At 39.5% G+C, this 17,994-nt stretch overlaps 1 protein-coding gene across 9 annotated transcripts in view; it reads left to right on the forward strand.

Moving 5' to 3' along the window:
- The first annotated feature begins 1,348 nt into the window (after window positions 1-1,348).
- The window catches only part of ZNF438 (zinc finger protein 438), a 168,788-nt gene continuing 152,142 nt past the window's right edge, over window positions 1,349-17,994 (forward strand). For 3 of the 9 annotated variants that reach the window (XM_045554299.1, XM_045554291.1, XM_045554305.1), the window contains exons 1-2: window positions 9,350-9,592; window positions 9,732-9,798. The gene's annotated coding sequence lies outside the window, so the exon portion shown is untranslated. Of the gene's footprint in view, window positions 1,366-1,634; window positions 1,716-2,064; window positions 2,091-9,349; window positions 9,593-9,731; window positions 9,799-17,994 lie in introns of those variants that run through there. The other 6 variants (XM_045554355.1, XM_045554320.1, XM_045554345.1 and 3 more) reach the window with 6 other exon arrangements.

The following is a 17,994-nucleotide window of genomic DNA, read 5'->3' on the forward strand; positions in this document are numbered from 1 at the left end:
GTGGCAGCGGATATCAAAGGAAAAGAATCACAAGGGAAGGTCGAAACCCCAAGGGCCAGAGTGGAGGCCTCAGTCCTGCCAGTGCTAAACCTTGAAGATTCAGGTTTTCTTTCCTGAAAATAGTTCCCTTTACAATTCCTCTCTCTAATAACAACACTTTTGACCCTAGCTTCTCACTACCCGTCTAGATCTAATTCCAGTTTGTTACAGAAACTTGGCTGAATCTGACTGTATATTTTCCCACAAATTTCTACTTGACATTCCCTGAGTTTTCTTCTTTGCTTGGGTACCCTTTCTGTTTGTTCACTGCATTTACTTCTTTCCTGCATCTAGCAATATGGTTTTTTTTTAAATACTCAGGATATCAAGAGAAAAAATACTTAATAAGATGATAAGAGTATATTCTATTATAGAATACCCAATACCATCTTTCAGAGGCAAAAATATTCTATATTAAAAACATTTAATACATTTGGTGTATACTTCTTACTATACACCACTTCAAAAATGACAGCTAAAATTTACCTGGAGGGACTCTCTCATAGTGTACCTGGAATCTCACTTTAAAAAAATTCCAATTTTGGGGAATGATATACATAAAACATTTTCTAGGCATGTAAATAATGAAATTAACAATTTAAAGTCTTCTTAAAATTGTTTTGCAAAGAAAAATATAAATATCACCATTTAAAAAATATGTAGAACCTTTAAAAAGTGATTTTTCTACATTTCTGCTCTACAAAAAATCCTTGCTAAAATAAAATTTCTCTTACATCACTGGATAATGATCAAAACTTTGTATGATATTCAGATAAAATGTACAAATATTAGCCAAATCAGAAAAATTTTAAAACTTTAAGTACATTTTTCTAGAATAAATGTGTTTTAATCAGTTCAGATCTTAAGTGTTAAAGGCTAACATTCCCCAGTCATCACTCTTTCCTATGAAAATACTACAGCATTTTCAATGAGAGTGTAAACAAACCATTGTTTCAGGTTTTATTTACCCTGGAGCTGCTGTGCCAAATCCCTGACCTGGCCATCTGCTGCGGTTCCAAGTGAAGTTTTAAAAGCGAACCTTGCTATTTTCAATACTTCCGTCTCAGGATCTATTTATTTCAAGGCCTGTTTTTCGCATTCTTTAATTTTGTTTTCCCCCAGATTTGTCTGAGCCGCTTTTTTACCATAATGTTTATGTGTTTTCTCTTCTAAGAGAACGAGACCCCACAGACCGGCAATACTCTGGAGCATTTTGTCGTCAGTTACTCGCGCCTCCCCCCGCTACGCCGCCGTCTCTCACCAGAGCCCGCGGGCGCCGCGCCCCACACAGCTGGGCTGGGCGCTGGAGGACCGGCACGTCAGCAGGTGCGGGGTCGGGGGGTTTGCACAGATCACCGTTTATTAAACTTAACAGAGGTGAACGGCAACCTGTAAGTAGCTCCACTGAGCCGAAACAGGAAATCCAGCGCAACGAGCAGAACCTAAAACCCGCCAGCAACGGGCTGTAGGCGGCGCGCGGGCAGGGCGGGGCAGGGCCGCCCGCCGGACCACAGGCGGGAGCCGGAAGGGCGGGCCCGGCCGGGCGTGGGCGGGGCCGAGGAGCACAGCCGCGTCGAGCCGGGCGGAGCAAAGGGCCCATGCGGAGCTGACGACCTGCCGGCACCTGTCGGAGAGCAAATGGCTGTTTCCACACGTGGAGAACTTTTAACAAACACGTGAGGAAAGGCAGGCAATGTCTGTGGAAAAACTACTTCATAACTCTGGCGTCCTACTCCTAGCCAGCTTGTTTGCTGTGTCCTGGGGGTGGCTTCGTCCCCTTCCCTCAACCCTCCTCTCCCGTTTCACCCCGGACACAGGCTTTGAGCGCAGCTCTGGCAAAGCAGCCCCCACCCCGGGCGCCCCCGCCCGCGAAGCCACGGGCACGCGGCCGCAGGGCCGACTGCGTCCGCGCGGGGGACGGGGCGGAGCACGGGCCGCTCTGCCGCTGCGGCGTGGGGGCGGAGCCAGGGGCTGGGCGGCCTGCGGCCTGACCGCCCCGAGCGCCGGCCCGTGACGTCACCCCGCCGTGACGCGCACGCTGTAGGAAAACTGTAAGTTTGTGAGGAATCCTGCAGCTCCCAGCGCTTGAGGGGCCCGCTGGCCGCCCCGGTGGTGGTGGTGGTGGTGGTGGAGGCTGTGGGGGAGTTTGCTCCTAGGGGCGCCGCCGAGCGCGGTGAGGGGACAGGTGTCTGCCCCGAGTGCGAGGGCGCCCTCTCGGGGGACCGGGGTGCGGGGGCGAGGCCGCGCCCCGCGGGGCAGGGCCAGCAGCTTTCCTCGGGGCGGGGAGCGACTTGCAGCTGTCGGCCGAGACTCGGCAGGGCGCAGGTCCAAGTGGAGAGTCCCTTTTTTTCCTCCCTTGAGAAAGGGCCTTCGATTCCTAGTTTTCATCCTCTCAGCCCTGGATCTGGACATGTTAAGTCTGGCCCGGAGAGTTTCTTTCAGAATCTCGGAATCCTATGTCCAGGCTTCCTTTTGGGGTCCTGCAAGTGACCAAATCGCTGAGGACATGTTATAAGATAACCACCTGCTGCCTCAGTATTCTTTTTGTGTCATGGAGGTAAAGCAGCCTCTGGCCTCCCTAATTGTGGGAACATTGTGAGAGCACGTGAGATGACACAAGTGTGTAAACTTGCTAGGAGAAGGCTTGTGAAGAATTGGTGATTCTGAGTAATGTGGTAGCCACTGACCATTTGACCAAGAGTCTTGTAAGCAGGGATATTTTTCACAATTTTGCCTCCGCTTCACACGTTTCTCCCCCACCCCCATCTGATTCCGGACGACACTTAAGCCTGATGATGAGTGATCTGAACAGTTGTCACAGAACTTGATGGAACAGGGATTAAGAAATAACTGGTATTATTATCACAGTGTTCTTGGCAATTACAGTGCCCCCTTTGTCTGGGTTTTGCATAGAAAGCATTTAGGGTGCTGAAACCAGCACATTATACCCAACATAGATACACTGAGTTTTAGGGGTTATTGCTGTTATGGTCTTGAAATAGCCAGTCATCCCATCTGAGTGAATATTTTGACCAAGGATTAGTACATCATTGATGAGTTAGTACCATCTATAATACTGCTCAAACTCTGGGACAAGTGTTTGTCAGGAACTTGGAAGGGAAGAATACAGTGCACACTTCAGGGTGTATTTATACAGGAGATTGAGAGATAACATTTCTGTAAATTCAATTCAAGGGTGTGATGTTCCTCCATCTGAGAGGGAGGAGCCTTAGAATCAGAAAGTAAGGGTTCTGATTTTTGTACTACCGATTACTAGCTTTGTGTCCAAGGACAAGTCATCCAAACTTAGAACTTTGTTTTTCTTATCTCTAAAATGGGAGATGATGGTATATCTACTGTTGCTTTTTCAGGGCTCAAATTAGATCATGAGTGTGAAAATGAAAGGCTTTCTAAGTATGGTGCTATTATTAAGAGATGTGCATCGGCCCCCTAGCCTGGATGAGATGTGTGTTCAGAAGTCAGGTTCTGAGTCAGAACTAGAAATAGAGCAGTGAAGAAGACAGTCTCCAACGTAATGAAGCTCATGTTGCAGTGGAAGATAGGCAACAAACAGTAAGTGCATAATGTAATTTCAGCTAGTGATAGGTGCAGTGAAGTAAAGGAGGATAAGAGAAGGCCAGTGGGGGAAACAGGGAATTTATTTTAGATAGAATCTGTGAGGGAATGCCATCAAAGGAGATGTTACTTGAATCAGTTGAAGGGAAGAGCCTGAGGTAAGAACATTTCAGAGAAGAATAATAGCGGTGAACACTTAGGTAGAGCTTACCATATGCAAGGCCCTGTTCTAAACACTAAATTAAATTTTACAACAACTTTATGAGGTATCCTGTTATCTCCATTTTTACAGATGAAACTGACACAGAAAGGTTAAGAATTTGCTCAAAGTTGCACAGCTAAAACATGGTAGAGAATTTATTTGAATTTGGGCAATCTGACTTCGGAGTCCATGCTCCAAATGACTATACTGTTCTGTCTCACAACAGGAACAACAAGGGACAGTGCTCTGGGTGGAAACAAGCCTGAGGTGGTGAAGACACAGGGAGGCGAGAGTGTTCAGAGCACAGCACAGAAGGGGGAAGGTGGTGGCAGATGATGTTGGAAGGCCAGGCAGGCTATGGGGGGCCACTGTAGGCGGTGGTAAAGATATTATTCTAAGTGTGATGGAAAACCACGGGAAGGTTTGCATCAGGGAATGACATCTGATTTCAGTTTATTACATGGAGAATTGTGTAGATTCACTGTAAATGGGGTGGAGTGGAGTGAAAATGGGGAGATAGGAAGCTGTTGTGTGCCCTGTGGGTGAAATGGTGGTAATTTGACCTAGCTGTGGAGATGGTAGTAAGTGGTGATGTGCTTTTGAAAGTAGAGCTGACAGGAATTGCTGACGTGGAGTGTGAGGAAAAGGGAGAGGTGATGACTTCATAGGTTTGGGCTGGAGCAACTAGGAGACTAGTGGAGCTTCTTACTGAGATGGGAGGACACTGAGAGAATGCAGTTTGGGAGAAAAATTACAGACTTAGTTTTGGAGAAGTTTTAGATGCCTGTTAGACATAGTGATAATACTAGTGCTAGTGAAAATGGTAAGTACCACGCAAGTGTAAACTGTTCCAGGGTTTTAAGTACTTTTATATATATTAATTCATTTAATCCTCATAACAATTTTGTATGTGCTAGGAACCATTATTGCCTGCATTTTGCAGATGAGAAAACAGAGGCACAGAAAGGTTATAAGTGACTTGCCGAACGAAAGTCATACAACTTGTGAGTGGTGGAACTGGGATTCAAACCCAAGCAGTCTGTCTTTGGAGTCCGTGCAATTAATCCCTGTAACTACCTCCAGGTGGACATGAATATGAGTATACAACTGCAGAGAATGGTCAGCGTTGGAGATACACATTTGTATGTGCTCATCTAAGCCTTGGTTGGCAGTGGGGCTGTGCTAGCTGGTCTTTAATTATGTACTGGATTGGGTTCATGCAGCCACTATTCCCCCTGTCGTCCCCCTTTGTAGGGTCCATGAGGGTTAGGTCTCTATCTCTTTAACTTCTTGGCTGTGTTCAGGCAGCCAGTATTCCCCCTCCAGCTGCCCTCTGTAGGTTCCATGAGTGTTAGGTCTGTCCCTCTGACTTCTCTATCTCTAGTCCTTAATCCAGGGCCTGCTGTGTAGTAGATGTTAGGATGACTTTATATGCAGGGCATTTGGTTAGGTTTTGGAAGTTCAGAGATGAATAAAACATCTCTCTGGAGGAGCAGAGTATGAGGAAAGGCCTGTGGGAATAAAATTAGAGTAGACTAAATGCATAAATACATGCTGATTAGTTCATTCTGGTCTTCCCTCCCCTCCCCTCCCCTCTCCTTCCCCCATGACTAGTGAGATGGGGCATGAAAAGGGCAAAGGAGCAAAAGAACGCCTAAGCAGTTGCAGGATGAATTGGAGGCTCCCTGAGAGTCCTTCTCAACAAAAGAATTACTCAAAATCTTGAATATTTTACTATATTTGCATTAGTTTTATTAGGCAATGATATAATTTTTACCAAATGAAATAAATTCTGATATTTGACTATCATTGTGGAGTGATGAGTTTTTCCAGTTGTTACTTCAGTGTTGACAGGATTCACTAGTGAAATAAGGGAGTTGGTTTGAAATGTTGCAGCTTGCATAATAGAGGGTAATGGAGGGTTGCATGACCATTCAGGCAGGTTTCCACTGGTTTAAGTGTGTCGTTAAGCTAAAATCCCACATATTGGAATAAGTTTGAGTTTCTCTGTTAATCATCTCTTTACCATTGAGATGTATTTTTTGTCATAGAAAGGGGATCTGGTGCTATATATCATAGGTAGCGTTATAGATTACATCTTTTATATCTGGAACATTGTAGAACATAGAGACTAGAACAATACACAAAAAAGGATATCTTATTTCTGTAGATCTGTTTCAAGGCATACTGTAACCTCAACACAGTTGTCACAATTTTATTACTTCTTAACATGAGTATTTCAAATTTGAACCGTTAAAAGATTATATAAAATTGCACTATTATAGATTTTATGGTTAATTTCAGAATATTTTTTTCCTTAGAATACATAGAATTATATTTTGTTCAGCTTTTTAAGCTTTCATTGGGAGAGGTGATCTGAACAACCAAGTCCATCATCAGTCTAAACAGGAACCCGCTACGAAAACAAATATAGAGGAATACTGTCTCATTTTGCATTTCACAACATTTTAAATCTGCTATTATGGCTTCCCTAAATTTAATGAAGTAGAAATGATTAATATTTGTTTATGCCACAGATGCCCATATATGACAAAGCAGATTGTGTATTAAATGGCCTGTTGATTGTTCAGGCTTTGTTGGCTTTCCAGTTCAGGTCCAATAAGGGAAGGTTGATGGGTATTTAATTGTGTCAGATAGCTCCCAGCAGAGTGCGAGTGATGGTAAGTCCTATTTGAAAATAACAGAAGCCATTCATTCTAGCATTGACCATATGAAATATAACATCCTAGATAATAAAATTCAAACTCCTTTTGAAATTTACATTTGCAAATTTTAAACTACTTTTAGAGTACTAATGTAAATATATGAAAATTGTTTTTTGTAGAAAGCAGTGTCTAGCCCAGTGATGGTACATACTGGGCATTTGAATATAATTCATAAAATTCCACTTCTTATAGTTACTTTTTTATTTTTGCATATTACGTTCAACTCATATATTTGCAGTAATAGCTGAATGCTAGTTTGTGTCCTTTTACTTAACATTGTAAATGTTTGGATATATTTAATTTAAATAATTTATATAAGTAGCATTTAATTTTGATTCATTTCATACTTGGGTGCATAGAAATTAAAATCTTTAGGTTTGATTTTTTTTTTCTCCCACATAACTCTAATGGTTAATAATTAGTAAGATGGAGACTAAGTTTTAGTGACAGGCTAAACAAGTTGTCACCCCAAAAGAACACCCAAAATAAAATTCTTACAGAGGATTAAGCAAAAACATCATGCTGATGGAAGGAATAATTTTACCCTCACTACCTACCGTGGCTATAGTTCTTAAGTTGTTACCATCCTACAGGCAGCATTCTTTTATTTGGTTCTTATATTGCAAACCTGCTAGTTTCAAGCTGCATTCTAAGCCCCTAATCAATGTGAGATAAATATTGGCATATAGTACTATGGATTTAGCCTACTGTATCTCAATTTGGGATGACTTTGTCCCTGCCAAACCACCGTGGGGACATTTGGCAATGTCTAGAGACATTTTTGGCAGTCACAATTGTATGTAGGGGTATTGCTGTTAGCATCCAGTGGCTTGAGGCCATTGTAGAATTTTACTGAACATCCTACAATGCACAGGACAAACTCCAAATAGCAAAAAACTATCCAGTTCAAAATGTCAATACTGCTAATGTTGAGAAACCCTGTAATATCTTTCCTTCCTTCCTCTTTTTTTTTTTTTTTTTTTTTTTAGTGCATTAGAAATGGAAGTAGTTAAGAGACAAATGCCTGACTTGAACAAAGGATTGTCTTATACTGCTTTTCGTTTGTTGGGTAGCTGAGTTAATTTGGTTCATTTATTGAATGGAAAAGAATTCCTGCAACTAATAGTAATAGCCTTGAATTATTTTGGTTTCTAGTGTATCTAGTGTTTTGTATTTATTTTTAGCTATGAATTTTTTTCTTACTAAAATGAATTTGGACATGTGATCCTGGGTTGTAACAGGTTTGCTAGTATGAATTCCCTACATCGTTGTAGATATTAAATTAACTGTCTCACAGTTACATGGTTGTTTATATCTTTCAAAAATCCTTTTCACATTAATTTTCATATGTGATTATCACAAACACCCCATAAAATGTGTAGGACATGCATTATCCTCACTATTTGACAGATGAGGAAACAGATTTAGGTCAAATGACTTTCCATAAGTGTTAGAGTAAGTTACTGGCTAAAGCAAATCTAGGACTTGGAGGTCTTGATGCCTATGCCCCTTTTAAAGTTACCAGTTATTGTTATCCCATTTAATCTTCCTGACAACCCTATTAAATAGAGTTATTTTCTTTCCATATAAGGAAACTGGCTTAGAGATTAAGAAACCTATTCAATATCACCCAACTCATAATGTAGTTTTGACTGTTTCCATTGAACTATGCCGCCTTTCCAGGTATTCACCAAAAAATAAATTTGACAATTTCTGGATAAATTCACCAAATCTATGCCTAATTTAAACAGGTCTCTTGACACATAGTCTGATATTCATGTTGCCACTTGAACCAGTTGGTAATTCAGTATTTGTAATCCTCCTATTTGACTTGAGTGGAAAACTTCACTGAGTTTTTGGTAAACCATAAAGTAGCAGTACTTGTTATTTAGAATTTATTTTTTGAGAACACTAAGTCCAAAAGCAGTTTAAAAGGATAGCTCTCAGCTGTATTTGCATGTAATTGGGTGAGTCAGCCCATGTGATACAATTCACTTTGCCAGTCTCATATAGAGGGATTTATATTTGGGATATGACTCCCATGTACTCTCATTTTCTAATTTGAATCTGTATTATTCTCCTTAACCATCTTACCTGTCAAGTTTGAAGCTTTATCTCTTACTTTTCTCCATGATGACCTAAACCTCAGACTGACTTGACTTTAACAACAGACAAAGTGATATTATTGCAGTTTTTATTTTCCTTCTGAAACATTTACAGTTTATCCTACTCTAAATGAGTACATCATTTTTGTGAGGTGATAAGGACTGGTGATAGTCCCTTTATTTTCTAGATTGGGAAATTTAAGAAGAGTTTTTCGGTTTACCCAAATAAATCAGTTTCAAAGATAGGATTTTGAATTTAGGTTTTCAGATTTTATAAAACTAAGTCAGGCTGTCATTTCCATTAGAGTAAAAAGAGTATCTCCTTAAATTGTGGATCTGGGATTAAGAGGAAGGAAATAGACACCTTTGTTAGTATAGTTGTGTATTGGGCAAGAAGGATTATAATTACACTTAAAAGGTGCAGATACCCAACTTTCCATAAAACTAGATTATTATAACAAAAGTATTTTTCTTACCTCCATGAAGAAAAACATTAATATCCAAGTAACCATAATATATTTTAGTATTGAGCGAAGAGACCACCACTTGAGTGTAGCTGAAACAAAGCTGAATTTTAAGCTTGTTAATAGGGGAGAACTATGCTTGCAGAACACAGTCCTCCAAACAGGTAGAGATGTTTTTATGTAGGGTTTTGAGGAAGCATGGAGTTTTAAGATTAGCTATTTTTCAAAATTGTGACAGTTTAAGGATTGGCCAACTTCAAACTTGCAGTTTAGGGACTGACTGGCTTTGAGGAGCAAAAGTACTGAAGTGGGGCAGTTGCTGATGAGCTTTCTTGGCTAAGTACTTAAGTGCAAATGTTGAGTAGACTTTAAGGATTGATTGATTGGGGCAGATTTAAAACCAGTTTTGTGGTTACTTGTTTCCAGCCTGGGGACTAGAGCCGAAGAACAATCTTTTCCTTTCTTGAAGTTGAAGAACAGGTACTTTTTATTCCCCACCTTTATGTTAAACATGTTAATATTAGCTGTAATGCTAATATAACATACTTTGGATTTTTCTTTTCTTCTGAAACTTAAAAAGAGTAGGTATGACTAATATCATTTGTTTTCTATCTGCCAGTCTCAGGATAATGTCATATTTGGGACCCAGGCTGCTTCAAGGATTATTTTTATATATAGTTAAAAAGGTAATATGTTATTTATGGAAATACTTTAATGCTTTAAAAATTGTGGTGAAGGCTGTGTTACTTTTATGTCTTTTTCTATCTTGTGGGAGTGTTGTATCATGTGGCTGCTAAAATTAGTCTTGATAGATGCTGAATGATAGATCTAAAATTTTGTTGTTTTTGCTGTTGTAAGAGATACATATAGAAGGGATTAGTTTTTTGAAAGTTATCTAGCAATTCTTAACATTTTAGAAGGTTTAATGACTACATTGCATATCTTTTATATGACAAGATAGGCTGAATTATTTTAGTATCTGAATCATGTTACCACAATTATTATATCATAGTACCATTCATATGAAGTATTTTAATTGTTTAACTGTTATTTAGAATGTTTTTATTCTTCACAATGAAATGGAAAGCTGTACTATGACTATACTGGAACTGTGACAAAACACATTTTTCTAAATTGATCTTTCAGTAATAGTTTAATTTTTTTTCTCTATGAACGTGTTAAGATAAACTCAGAGGGCATTATCTTAGAGGTTAGAGAAGGCAGAATGAGTTTTTGGTGTAATTTCTTTTTTGTATTAAAATTTTATTTTTAAATGGCCTGAGTGCTATCTGTATTTACATATGTAATAAGCTTATAGCATTTTAAAAAATGAGTGCTGTCGTTTATATATGCAGCCCATATTTCTTTTCCTTAACCTGTGGCTTTTGTGTCATACCTTCTGCCTTCCAGTAGTAAAGCTGTTATTTGTGATTTAGATAGAGCATTTTTATGCGAAAACTCTTTAAAAATGTAAAGCTTGATTCTTGGTTTTGTTGACACATCAAATTTCTGCCCTGCTATGATAGTTAACATTATGGTGTTAATCTTAACCTAGTATGAAAATTAATATTATAATATTATTTATGAAAGAGCTACTGTTTAACTATTAAATGATATTCTGACATTTTTATCTTTAACATTTAAACTTTATAAATTTATATTAAATATGGTACTTAAATTCTCTAGGAAAAAATTGATTCTTGAATATGGCTACCGGGATTATTTCTGTGCTGTCTGCAGTGTGAAGTAATGGATTTATAATGTGTTTCTTCTCTGTGCATATGCAGTGAATAGTGGGGCTTTTATTGCCTAGTGATATGATAAGAAAAAGAATCTATGTTAGATTATCTTTTGTAGTGAATTGCAAAAGGGTTATATAAAGGCTTTTTTATAATAAGGCTTTAATAAAAGCCTTATTTTCTAGTCTTTGCTAATTAAGGAGTAAAATGGTATGTCATTTTAATTTACATTTCTTTGATTACTAGTGAGGCAGAGCTTCTCTTCATTCTCTTTTTAGCCATATATATTCACTTACAGTTGCCAAATTTAGCAAATAAAAATACAGGACACCCTATTAAATGTGAGTTAAATGTGAATTTCAAGTAAACAACAAATAATTGTTTTGTATAAGTATGTGCCATGCAATATTTGGGACATACTTACACTAGGAAAAAATCATTGTTTATCGGAAATTCAAATTTAATGAAGCATCCTGTATTTTATCTGACAACTCTGATTTCACTTTCTGTGAGCTATCTGCTTCTGTGTCTTACCAAATTTTCAGTTGCATTTCCTGTCTTTCTATTGTTGTTTTGCAAGAGTTCTTGGCATACACTGGATATTAATCTCTTGTCATTTTTAGATGTTGCAAACGAATCCTTCCAGTCTTTTGCCTATTTGCTAACTTTGTCTGTAGTGTCCTTTGTTGGAGAAATCCTTAATTTGGGGGCAAGTCCATTGAAATTTCTCCATGTGGTTTAAACTTTTGCAGTCTTCTTTAAGAAATCTTTCATCATCCCAAGGTCACAAATATATGTATTTTTTTCTTTCATTAGGTTCATGGTTTTGCCTTTCATATTTAGGTTTTTAATCCATTTGGTGTTTATTTTATGGGAAGAGTATTAGGAGTTGAGGTTAGAGGTAATGGGGAGAGCAGATTATGTGACTTACAGGCCATTGTGAGGACTTTGGTTTTTATGCTTAAGTGAAATAGGAAGCCAGTGAAAGGTTTTGAACGGAGGGTGCCATAATCTGAAATGTGCTTTTAAAAAATCTCTCTGATAACTGTTAATAATAGATTGTATGAGGGTATGATAGAGAGTGCTAATTCTTCTCCAGTATCTCGTTCTTCCTTCTTTCTTCTAGTATCAGAACCCCTCTCATTTAGCCAGATACATGGCTACCCACTTACAGACTATTTTTCAACTCCTCTTGCCAACAGGTATGGCTATGTGATTAGGTTTGGCCCAGTAAGATATGAACAAAAGTGCTATGTGAAACTTCTGGATTATCTTTGTAACAGTAAGGTGCTTGTCCTGTATTTCGTCTGCCCACCCCACTCCCCTTGCTACCGATTAGAGAGCAGCAACAACTAGAGTGGTAACAACTGTGTTGAACTCAGAGGTAGAAGCCCTGTGATGAGGATAGCAAAGCTATCTCTTGTCTGCCTAGGTCCCTGGATGACCTTGTGGAACAGAACCAACTACTGCTCGCCACCCCCCATCCCCTGCCAATCTCTGTGTTGTTTCAAGGAAGAGAATAAACTTGTTTCTTGTTTGAGCCACTGTATTTTGGCATCACTTTATCACAACAGCTTAGCCCATACCATGTATAATGCCAAAATTGATGTCTGAAGTGGGGTGTTTCATAATAAAAAGTTAAAATGCATGTCATTGGCTAAGTGGTTGGTTGACATGTTATAGGCTAGAAAACTGGTGACCCTTATTATGTGGTGGCAACATATTCAGTGAAACTGTCACCTCTGATAACTTGGAAGGCAATTAATTTGTCTGCCTAGTTTGTACCTCCAAGGAAGTGGTTAGAAAGAATCAGACTGCTAATATGAGTTAATTACTCTTTGCTGCTTTAGCAGGGAACTATAAGAGAGTGTCAAATAGGAAAAAGTTAGCCAGTTTGCAATTGGAGTTGAAAGGCAGTATATACTTTATATTAACGTATATAGTATGCAGCTGAAGGAGGTTCTCTTTGACCGTGGCCTGTGGTCTGAATTGACTGAGAGGCCAGTAATTTTTTCCAGGGTTGGAAAAAATTGCTTTTGTGTGCCAAACAGCAAAAGGTAAGATTGTCATCCTCAGGAACCTGTTAGATTTTCTTGGTCTGACAGTAGAAGTACATCCAGGCAAGGATCAAATTAAGGATTTGATTTTCCATCTGAACCAGTCAGTTAAATAGAAAAGCTCCAGTTATAAATATAAAATCTTAGTTCCTTACAACAAAGGTTTATTTCTTAGTTGTGACATGTTGACTATGTTTTACATCCTTTGTCACTCTATGGTTTAAGCCAAAGGGATAGGCTTTTTGGGGACATTGCCATTCTTGTGGCAGATGGCAAAGAGATATGGGAGAACCAGCTTCTTAGAAGTAGTACATCTTATTTTTGTTTATGTTTTATTCACCACAGCAAGTCAAATGGGTGAACCAGAAATCAGTCAGGTAAGAAGGAACATCTCAAGTCACATGGCCTGCTATGATGTCAGTGGGGTGGGGCGGTATAATCCTCCTGCTGGAAATCAGATGACCTCAAGATAACTAATCCTAAATCAAGAGGGAGAGAGAGGAGTGGTTGCCACAGAGTCTAGCAAATAAAAGAGGAGCGCTGACAAGCTTAATATCTGACCAGACTAAATCTTTATTTGTGGTTACTTTCACATGGCAGTGACTGAAAGCAAACAGATCTATCGAGTTTTTGCGAAGATTATGTTGCTGAAGTTTCCACAAGTTTGGCTTGTGAAAGCCTGTGATGGTTTGATGTTGTTTGACACCTAAAGCAACTCTTGGTCCCCAAATTTACATCAGTAGGAAGTAGGCTATTAGATCTTTGCTGCCCCTTGGCGTACACACTCTTCCAAGTCTGCTTCATATGTGTCCAGAAAGGATAATGGAAAAGAAAGAATCTTCCAGAGACAAAGCCAGGACTCCAGCAGACAAACAGACAAGGTGTCCCTGCCAGAGAACAGAACCTGAATTTAACCAGGGAACTTGCTTTCCTGCTAGAGCAGAGATTCCTTGCAGTTCCTTTCCAGGAGTATTTCATCATTTATAAAAATATGTATTTGCTATTCTTTTCTTTTCAGAATGGAAAACTTGATTGCATTCATCTCATTTGCATTCCCCCATTGTATAATATATTGGGTGTGATGGTGGTGGTGGAGAGCAAAGGTTACTCCTTGGTTGATTTGTAGGTTGCTGGCCTGGGAAAGAGCCACATGGATATCTGTCAAAGAGGGTATGCATTACCCAGAGATCCCAGACTTTGAGTGGAATCCCATAACTGAGTGGGACTTTAAGTTATCCCTTTAGAAAGGAAATGACTATTCCAGGGTGGGAAGAAGGATGCACTCCGACCTCTAATAATGTATTTAGCTAGGCACGCAGCCCCTACATAGTAACTGTATTTCTTGGGTTCCTTGTAGCCAGATGAAGCCATATTTCTAAGTTTTGGCCAGTGGGATGAGAGTAGAAGTGATGTGTGCTACTTTTAAACCACACTTATATTAAAAAGCTGCTTGTTTATCATACTGTTTTCATAAATGAGGTGAGGGTAAGCTAGGTTCAATCATGCAGATGAGGCAGTAGCCCAGGGAGTGATGGGAGAAGACAGGAGGAACCTCAGTCTCTGGGTGGCCTTGTACCCACCTTCCCTGGACTACTTGTCTGTCCCTGGACTGTTACATGAGAGAGAAATGAACTCCTTTTGTTTGAGCCACTGTATTCTTTGTCTTGTTATAGCAGTTTAGCTTATATCCTAGTTAATGCAGATGGCAATGATGTAAGCAGGAACAAACATAGCAAGTTAGATTTGCAAGTGTTCTTGATTTTTTTCTCCCAGTTGAATCTTTTCATTTATATATTCTTTCGATGAAAATTTATTTTTCAAATTGTCTAATTTTATAAATGGTTTAGAAATAAAGAAACTCTTACTTTAACATCACCCTTATTACAATTATGTTATATTCATTTTTCTTTTCATAAACACGTTTTACATATTTATAATAAAGTTTAGTATCCTGGTATTTTCATGCAATATCCATTGTCTTTGTTGATTTACAGTTCTTGTACTTGCACAGCTATTGCATAACATTCAGTTTTATCATACTTGAAATTTTATTATTATTGGTTACTATGGACTGAATTATTTTACCCCAGAATTCATATGTTGAGGCCTTAACTGCCATGTGACAGTATTGGAGATAGGGCCTTTAAGGAAGTGATTGAGGTTAAATACAGTTATAAGGGTGGAGCCCTGATCAGGTAGAACTGGCACTCTTAGAAAGAGAGGAGGAGGTACTGGAGCTCTCTTTCCACTTGTATAGGACACAAGTGAGAGGGTGGCCATCTGAAAGCCAGGAAGAGGGTCCCTCACCCGAACCTGACCATATTAGCGCCATGATCTTGGACTTTTAGCCTCCAAAACTGTGAGAAAATCCCAGTCATGGTATTTTGTTATTGCAGCCCAAGTTTACTAATACATTGGCATTTAGATTGCTTTCAAATTTTCCTCTATAAATAAGACTGCACTTTTATAAAGGTTATTTCTTATGCTAAATTATATAGGACTCAATCTAGGATAATGTCAAATTATTACTACTAATTAATGACAGAAAGAATATTTATAATAACAGTGGCAAACAACAATGATTAAAACATTAAAGACAGCTGTGAGAATGATGGGCTCAATAACAATAACAACAATGGCTAATAGTTATTGCATGTTTACTATATGCCAGGCACTGTTCTAATGGTTTTACCTGTATTATTTTAATCCTTATAGCAGCCTTGTGAGGTACTATTATTATTATTTTATGGATGAGATGAGTGAAGCACTGGGAGGTTGAATACCTTCTCCATAGTCAAAACAGCTGGTTAATGGTAAAGTCTAGGTTCTAGCCAGGCTTTACTCACTGCAGAGCCTGCTATGAACTGGGTTATGTTCTCACAAAATTCATATGTTGAAGCCCTGATCCCCAATGGGATAATATTTTGAGATGGGGCCTTTGGTAGATAATGAGGTTTAGATGAGGTCATGAGGGTGGGCCCTCTTTATGGAATAAGTGCCCTTATAAGAAGAGACACCAGAGAGCTCTTTCTGTGCCATGGGAGGACCTAGTGGGAAGGCAGCTGTTTATAAGCCAGGAAGAAGGCCTTCATCAGAAACAGACCGTGCTGGCCCCCTGACCTTGGAATCCCCAGCCTCCAGAACTGTGAGAGAATAAGTTAATGTTGTTTAAGCCACCCAGTTAAATTTCTGTTGTTGACGTAGCTCAAACTGACCAAGAAAGAGCCCATGCTTGTAACTGCTACATCATCTATGGAGGCTTTTCTCAGATTACACAGTTAATAGCAAATTGTATTGCAAAGAAGGGGCCAAAAAATTGAAAGGACACCAAGAAAGAATGTTACTGAAGCCGAGAGACAAACATTTTAAGATTAAGGCTAGCAGTATTAAATTGATGAGGTCTAGTAAATTTTGAGTGAATTTTCAGTTAAGGAGTCATCTGTACTTTGGGGGGAGCAGTTTTGTGTTTGCAGACAAAATCCAGATTGTAGAGGGTTAAGTAGTGAATGGTGTGTGGAGGGCAGAAAACAGCTTAAACCCTTTTTTCAAGCCACTTGGCTGTGAAGGGAAAGGGGCAAATAGCATGGTGGGTAGAGAGACGTAAAGTCTGGGCAAGTATATTAGTTTTGTTTGTTTTATTATGGGAGAGATTTAAGCATTTATGTGCAGCGGAGAAGGAGAGAAGAAGAAACTGAAGATGGGGAGGGGAAAGTGGGTAAATGACATCAGATCCCTAACGAGGTGGATGTCTTGAGTTGCAGAGCGCCGGTTGAAGGTTAGCTTTGAGCAGGAAGAGGGACACCCTTCCTCCACACTGCCAGGAAGGAGGTAAGAATGTGCATGTGGCTGCTGGTCAGTAAGGGTAGAGGAAATTGAGGAAGTCTGACCTAATAACCTCTCTTTTGTTTCTGTGAAGGTGATATCTTTGCTGAGTGACTGGGGAGTAGGAAGCTTGACGGAAGTGTTACAAGTTTGGAAATAATACTATGGGGCATAAAAGAGGGAACTGCTGATTAGGAGCCCACAAAAGGATTGATAGCACCAGTGAGAAGGGTCTACTGAGCTGGGGGGCTGTGCATTTGTAGAGTTCCCAGCTTGCATAGTTGGGCCTTTTGATAGCAGGGATCTCTGGTCTGGGTATAAGAGTAAAGAAGATGCTTAGATTGGTTTGCTTTAGGAGGTGTATGTAGAAGGAGGATAAGCCTGCAAGAAAGTTGAGAATTTAGGCCCGGGAGTGAGCAAAGCTGAGTCATCAGATCCTAGGTTATGTTGGATCAGAAATGAAGCTTGGAGCACGGTTAATGGATTAGGAAAAAATAGAGTGGAGTGGGAATAAACTGGAAGCTTAAACAGAGTTAAGATCAAGTATGATTTATTCATTCAGTAAATATTTCTTGAGCATGTATCTTCCAACACTGTTCAAGGTGGCTACCTAGATCAAAACAGTGATCAAAACAAAGTCTGCCCTTATAGAGCTTAATTCTAGTGGTGAGGTATATGACAAACAAACATAAACATAGTGCATAAACATATACATACTATTAATGTATATAATTTCATATGATAAGAAAATGTTAAAAAGCAAAATGAAGAAGGGTAAGTGAGAGTGATGTAGATTCCGTATTAAATAATGTCATCAGGGAAATGGCTGTTAGAAGAAGTGACGTCTGAGCAGAGACTTGAATGTAGTCAGGGCCCTAGGAGTGCCGATGTCTGGGGAAGAGCATTCGAGGGTAAGGAAGCAGCACATGCAGACCCCTGGCCGGGGCTTGCCTGAGGAGCAGCCACAGCACTGGGCAGGAGCGTGATATACTAACACTAGGGCTGCTGTAAGATTTAGGATATTATCTAAGTGTCGTGAAAAGACATTGGAAGGTTTGAATCAGAGGAGTCACATGATAATGTCTTAACTTTTCAGAAGGCTCACGCTGGCTGCTTTTTGGAGAATTGATTGGCAGTGGGAGTTGCAGATTCTAGAGAGTTAGAAGGACAGGAGATTATAATCTGCAGGTAGCACATTGGAGTTTTAAGATTTCAGCAGTTGAGAGCTTCTGGGTGAGAATCCTGTTGCTGTTCCTTTAAGCAG

This window comes from Lemur catta, chromosome 1, assembly GCF_020740605.2.
Source record: "Lemur catta isolate mLemCat1 chromosome 1, mLemCat1.pri, whole genome shotgun sequence".
Taxonomy (NCBI): domain Eukaryota; kingdom Metazoa; phylum Chordata; class Mammalia; order Primates; family Lemuridae; genus Lemur; species Lemur catta.